The sequence below is a fragment of the Octopus bimaculoides genome, chromosome 20 (genome assembly GCF_046866305.1).
Source record: "Octopus bimaculoides isolate indiv1 chromosome 20, ASM4686630v1, whole genome shotgun sequence".
Lineage (NCBI taxonomy): Eukaryota > Metazoa > Mollusca > Cephalopoda > Octopoda > Octopodidae > Octopus > Octopus bimaculoides.
The window spans coordinates 4,006,842-4,014,341 of record NC_142947.1 but is presented as its reverse complement, the minus strand read 5'-3'; the positions used below and the strand labels follow the sequence as shown (position 1 = coordinate 4,014,341).

The 7,500-nt window shown below is 35.0% G+C and overlaps 1 protein-coding gene and 1 non-coding gene across 2 annotated transcripts in view; one reads left to right on the top strand and one right to left on the bottom strand.

Annotated features, from left to right (window-relative positions):
* The window catches only part of LOC106877064 (limbic system-associated membrane protein), a 363,596-nt gene that overhangs the window by 6,491 nt on the left and 349,605 nt on the right, over positions 1–7,500 (bottom strand). The window lies entirely within an intron of this gene.
* On the top strand, positions 377–483 carry LOC128250381 (U6 spliceosomal RNA). Its single transcript, XR_008266410.1, has one exon. It is a non-coding gene; the product is annotated as a U6 spliceosomal RNA (small nuclear RNA).

Here is a 7,500-nt window from a genome sequence, read left to right as displayed (position 1 = left end):
AGCTAAAACACCTGTGTCCGGAATATTTATGCTTAGCTCTGACTTTAATGATAGTCAATGACACCTACTCACCTTTGATTTTATTAGTATTGTTGTAAATGGACGTCTTATTCAGTTTCCTCTACATCATTGTTTCCGAAACTGTTTCATCCAACCCAGGCCTCACTATAACTCTCCATAAAAATGTATCACATTTTGGTGGTTGGAAAAAATTCAAATTTATTAAAAGTTTTTTTTATCGCAAAAAATTAATACAAAAGAATCTAAAGGTAACTCGTTTATTAAGTACTGCGTACAAAAATTATTGCATTATATAAAGAAGCATTGGTTATAGAACAAACATTAAATTTGGGTCAACGCCTTTATATATAAAGTCATACTAGCTACGGTGGTACATATTCTAAAATCGGAAAGATACAGAGAAGATCAGCATGGCCCCTGCGCAGGGATGACTCGTAAATTTGTGAAGCGTTCCTTATTTTTCAAATAGGTGGAGGAGTGGCTGTGCGGTAAGTAGCATGCTTACCAACCACATGGTTCCGGGTTCAGTCCCACTGCGTGGCACCTTGGGTAAGTGTCTTCTACTACAGCCTCAGGCCGACCAAAGACTTGTGAGTGGATTTGGTATACGGAAACTTAAAGAAGCCCATCGTATATATGTATATACGTGTATGTGTATGCGTGTGTATGTGTTTGTGTGTCTGTATTTGTCCCCCCAACATCGCTTGACAACCGATGCTGGTGTGTTTACGTCCCCATATCCTAGCGGTTTGGCAAAAGATCGACCGATAGAATACGTACTAAGCTTAGAATACGTACTAAGTTCTGGGGTCAATATGTTCGACTAAAAGCGGTGCTCCAGCATGGCCTCACTCAAATGACTGAAACCAGTCAAAGAGTAAAAGAGTAAAGACCCAAATTTAATGTTTGTTCTATAACCAATGCTTCTTTATCTTCGTCTCATTTATATTTGAGCACTTCTTTTGCAGTCCTATAAACCCTTAAAACACTTGACGCGTAATCACAGAGATGTGAGTTCGAGTCTCATGGCTGGCCAGTAGCGTATTTTTCTACAATGTATGGTTAATTTATCCTGATCATGCTATTTATAGCAACATCACGCGTTTGAGAAATAAATTTATTTCTGTATCTTACAATACATCTCAACGCTTCTAAAAACAAACTTTGTTTACTTTCATCGTAAAGTTGAATTTTTCTATAAAAAGAGACAAATGTTATTTTTTCTTGTTGTATATGTACATATATCTGTGTATGTGTGTGTGTATATGTATGTGTGTGTGTGTGTGTTCTTTGTTCGAATTAAACCTTATACATTTTATAGAGTAAAACATAGCGTCTATGAACACCTAGATTCAGGCATCGAAGCTTTAGTACAATGTAAATATTGAATACTTATTCGTTTCTGCCAAAGCTGACACCGATAGTTTAATAAACCATCATCTTATTAAACATATAACTTTAGTCAAGTATTTAATGTAAAAATAGACTTATACTACAGCGTTAAACTAAAGGTATTGTGAAATATCACGTTAGATGTGTCTTTTGAATAAGACTCTCGAAGTTATTCGATTGCACTCAAGACACATCGGCAGATCAAAGTGTGAAATTTTAGGACGGAAGTTTGGAAGATGGTAGGAAATTTATTTGAAATAAAATACATGCGATTCTACATAAAGGTATATTTCATGTTAAAGTATTTTTTCATGTTAAACTAAGCAAAAATGTTCTAGATAAAGAAATTTATTCACTTTTCACACATACTGTTTACAAGAACGTTTAAAATGATTGGGAATAGACTTAAAGAGAAACACGAATTTAAAGGAAACAAAACAAAATAATTACAAACATTTGTAGTCTTTTAATACAAGTAGGTAATATGTTCTAGTGTCCCGTAAAATCAATTAAGCTGGGGAAAAGTCTAATGTCAACACAAATTGAATAGAGCTACATTGGAAAAAGAAAGAAAATTAAAAACACAACCCGAAGAGACAAAGCATTAACGACAAGCAACAGACAACTAATAAACAAACAGCAGACATAACTTATTGAAAACAGACAAGCGAGCTATCACCTGACCTAAGCAATAAAACTCACACAAACACACAAACACACAAACACACAAACACACAGACACACAAACACACAAACACACAAACACACAAACACACAAACACACAAACACACAGACACCCAAACACACAAACACACAAACACACAGACACACAAACACACAAACACACAGACACACAAACACACAAACACATGTGCACTTGGTGTGCGTGTGGAAGCATACGTACAAATATACACACGTGTACATATATATGTATACTCAGAAAACTACAGACTCAATATATGAGTGTGTGTGTGTGTATACACACACACACACATATATATACACACAAATACACATACGTACATATTTCTCTATTCTTTTTGTCACTTACTGGTTTCAGTCATTTGACTGCGGCCATGCGTGACCTTGGGAAAGTGGCTTTAACTCTGGTGTCGGACTGAACAAAGCCATGTAAGTGGATATCGTACATAGAAACTGTAAAAAAGCTGATGTGGGTATGTCTCCTACCAGCACTTAGCAGCCGGGGTTGTGCTTTTGTCCACGTTACCTAGAGGTTCGGTGAAAGCGATCGAAAGAATAAGTAACATGGTTAAAATATTACTTATTGTTGTCGATTCATTCTAGTAAAAACGCTTCAAGGTGATGACCCAGTATCACCGGAGACTAATAACTAAAAGAGGTAAATTTATGATACATGCAAGGCGCAGGTTCTTCTCAACCATATTTGCAATAGAATTATATATTCAACAAACACTGGAAAATGTGATGTTGCAGGTGTATATTAAAAGATTGGAGAACAGAGCGGAGTGAAAATAAAGTTCTGCTGGGTCGGATATTTCTCATAGTTCACGGACACCGAGTAGTATCCAAGGGATAGCAAAAGGAAACGTGAAAGGCTTCTACTAAGATGGGAGGAAGATTTAGTGTAACAAATTGTGTGAAGACGGAAAAAATGTCGCAATAAAGACAGAATTGGAAGCGCATTGAGGACATTGGTTAATAACAGTCTCTCATGGTCTGGTTCATATTGCGACACAAGTCATGAGCTACAGAGCAAAAATAAGGAAAATAAAGATCAACAGATGTTCCTATGCGCATTTCACTATTGTGGTGATTTGGAACACTGCGATGGAGATTTGAATTTGAATTTAGAGGCTCAACCACAAGCATCTGTATACACATGGATCTTCCATCGCAGGGTTCCAAACAGCAATAAAAGTGAAATAGAAGTTAAATGAAAATTTACAATACATAAGTGTAACCGTTAAACAATAACTTATTATAATTTAGCGAAAATTTTAGTATACAATTTATTCAATATTTTATCTGATTTAGCGTTCTTTGAGAAAGCGATCCATCATAATAATGAAGATTTAAATCTCAGTAGTTTGAAATATATTTATGGCATAAGCAACATTAATTGGGTCCCAAAATTAGGAAGAAAAGCATTTCGGTTTACTGCAGCGATTAAATTTTATGTGTTTACAGATATCGCTAAAATTAATTCATTAGATAAACTACACTTCGAAAAAAATTGAAAATATTTAATAGAAAAAAGTATTAAATTAACTTTCAGTTTCACATTGCAAAAATCGTTAAACTGCGAACTATGACCAATTCTTCATGTACATTAAACAATTTCTGTCTAAATCGATATTTCATTGCCTGAAAGTATTTATAACTAACTTTTCAGGTTCTATGTGTTATATTAGCTTGTCCAAAAATACATTTAAGTTAATATTTAATCAACATAAATCTATATTGAGAAATCCTGAATGATTACCTGACACAAATTTGTCGAAATACATCTGCAGTTTATAAATTATTATTAGGAACTATCAAATCATTTGAGTGTATTAGAATATGCCAAAACATATAGTAAAATTCGTAGTAGTTGTATTTCCCGAAAGATCAACAGTGTTATATAAGATTCCTATTTTAAACCGTCATTAGCATCTAATTTAGCTCTGTGGTAATAAATCAATGTTTTGAAATATGTGAAAATGTCTGCCGATTACATAATGGAGAACCTTTAATTTTATAGTTATTGTCTCTTTACGATATTGCTTTGTATTAGCGTTCATCTCGTTGAATCATTTCTGAATTTTGTATATAATTACATTACCTCATTGACTCGCAGACGGGAATTTTGAAATGAGGTTTCTTCAGATAAAACTTATACGTTTTTCTTCTTTTCTACAATCCTTCCTCAGTTATCTTCTATACAGGTCTTCTGATGAAGGAGTAACGTCCGAAAAGTGAAGTCTCTTTCTCTTCCTTTTTATGAATTCAACTAATACGATACTAGCTAAAATGAGTCCCTGCCAAGTTATGTCTGCATTTGTTCACTTGTTCATTGCCTTCACAATACATATATGTGTGTATGTGTGTGTGTGTGTGTGTGTGTGTGTGTGTGTGTATGTGTGCGTGTAAGTATATGAATATGAATGTATATATAAATATACACACTAAACACCCGCGCACATATACACAAGCACATACACACAAACAAACACACACGCACACACACGTATACACAACGGAGGCGGTCGGAAAGCCCCAATGGGAAAAGAATCTATGGTAACATGAAGTGAAATGTGTAGAAATCTCTTTAACGTAGATAAATACAAATTACAGAATTATATTCACCTGCTTATAATACATTTACATATATTTGTTTTACAATTACCTCAATGGCATTTATATATAGACAATTAAATTAGTCTGATAATTAGTATCGAAATGATATTCTAATAATGGGATTCCAGTAGTATAATAATGCTGTTCATATTCAATGCAGATATTTTAAAAATAGAATTGCACAAATAAATTAAACGCCACTTTATACAATCGGCATAAATAATGTTGTGGAAATTAAAATTTATTGGTGAAACTTAGTGGGAATTGATAATTTCATTTTGGTACAAATCAGTTTTGAAGTTACTTCAACAAACTTTCATATTAATTTAACTTTACCTTCGAATTGCGGAGGTATATTTGAATAGAAAGTTCTGTTCAAAGTTCTTTGTATGTTGTTGCAAAGAATAAAGTTGTGTAACCGAAAGCTGTATGAATTGTACAACTCAAATCTACAACTTTGAGTGTGTTTCAAGAACGTCTCGTGATAATAGCTTAAGCTCCGATGGCGCACAAAAGTGAATGCTGTACGCGTTCATATTTTTTCAGTTGGTTTAGCTTTTGGGAACTGTCTGACTAGAAATAAACATCTATATTGAAATACCGTGCTGTTGTGAATACTGTAGCTGCACAGTAGCTATGAGGTTTTGTCTGTATGTTTAGAAGACAGACAAAAGTAGGGGATACCAAATTGAGATGTTTGCTTTGCAACATTAGTTACAACAAAGCAACGAGCTGCCAGGAGCACGCCGGACAAAATTCTTGCCGGAATTTCAATCATCTTTACCATCTCAAGTTCGATTTGCACCGAGATCGAATTTCATTTTCATCCTTTCTGAAGTCGATAAAGTAAGTACCAGCCGAGCACTATATATATATATATAAACTCACATATGTATACATACACCCATACGCGCGCGCACAACCACCCATATATTAGCTTGCTCTCCTTAATTATACTATTTTTAAATACATATATACATTATATTTTTTCTTGATCTGTAATCCCATGATCTACACGCATTTACTTTCGCTCTTCGGATTTCGCGTAGTGTTTATTGTGTATGAGTTCCCTCATTGCCCCTAATTTTACTTGAATTATGCGACTGATTTCCATTCCAACGTTTACACTGAATTATTCGTAGCTACTTTGCAGAATATCCCTTAAAATATGCCAGTGCATTTCCAAGAAAGATCTCATACGTAGTCTCGCGTGCACCACCATTGTTCTCTTTGGAGTCTCGGTGCATTTCAGATCGTCCATCATCAAACAGTTTTACTGACTTAACCAGCTAGTGTTGATCAAGTCCCAGCTTTCAAACCAGCAGCAACAAACGGACACCCTGTCCTCATTTTATAAACCATTAAGCAGTTATATTTATATGTCGTTTCTTGGAATGCATGTTCTTCCCACAATTTTGTTGCATCAGGGATCAAACTACAAATCCTAGAATCCTATGCTGCTTTAGGCGTTCTTCCTTCCTTCCACCATCTATCCTAATACCAATCCATCCATGCACACATATAATCAGGCAGAAAGGTACGCATGCGCGCGTATATAAAGTTCTCTGCGCGTGTAGATAGTTTTAGATTAATTCAAGTGTCTACAATATTTAGCATACACTTTAAACGCGACCTAACACTTTTGATCTGAATGTGAAAATAATTTCTTGGAAAATGTATCGAATTAAAAAAATGAAATAGAAAGTGAATTTTTTTTTTTTTTGAAAACAGGAAAATTGTGAAATACATCATAGATGAAAAATGCAGAGTAAAGTGATAAAAAGTAGTTAAAGTCTTTGACAGATAGTAATTATACAGATTTGACCAGAAAAACTGTGGAAAGTAGAAAAAAGTCCAATAAAACCTATAATCATACAAAAAGAAAATACAAATTAAAATGGTGATACAGTAGAAGTGTCAGTGTAGAAGATATAGAAAACGTGATGGAGATGAAGGTAGCACATCACTACTAACCGTAGGAAAATTGATATAACAGCTTAAGACAACTAAATGTTTCCCACAGAGACAGACACTTCGATGTATGCTTCAACATGATACTGAAATATAAGGCGGCGAGCTGGTAGAACAATTAGCGTGCCGGACAAAATGCTTAGCGGTATTTCATCCCTCTTTACGTTCTGAGTTCAAATTTCGCCGCTGTCTACTTTAACATTTCGGGTTTTGTTCCTAGAAGTTGAAACGATATGATAATATAATATTTTACTCCAACGCATAGCATTTATATGTTTCTCCAAACAGGAAGTTTTGGCTTCATTCCCGTTGTACAAAACATTGGAAAAGTGCTTATAGCTGTGGCCCGGTCGAATGAATAGCTCATGAGTGAATTCGGTAGACAGAAACTGTGTGGAATCACGTCGTATATATATATGCATATATATACATTTATATGTATGTGTGTGTGTGTGTGTGTGTGTTTGTCCCCTCCTTTAATTAAGCTTGTTTCCGCTGTTGATGGTTAAGTATTTCATTCGAATAATTCTTTTTATACTCTTTACAAAAATTATATATATTTATCTGGTTATCTATATGTTGTCGTTTGTTCTTACTCGAGCCAAGCCTAGCTCATAAGGCCCGGTTTTCCGCTTTCATTGGCGTATAAGTTCCCCACCTGGACCGGATTCCGGCCCGCTGCAGGTGAGCTGCTAGATGCAGGAGGAAACACTACGCGAAATTTGTGGCAAGAAAGTCAGCAGAGGTTCGTCATTACCTTTTACCGGTGCCACGTGGAGCTTAGGTGCTTCGCT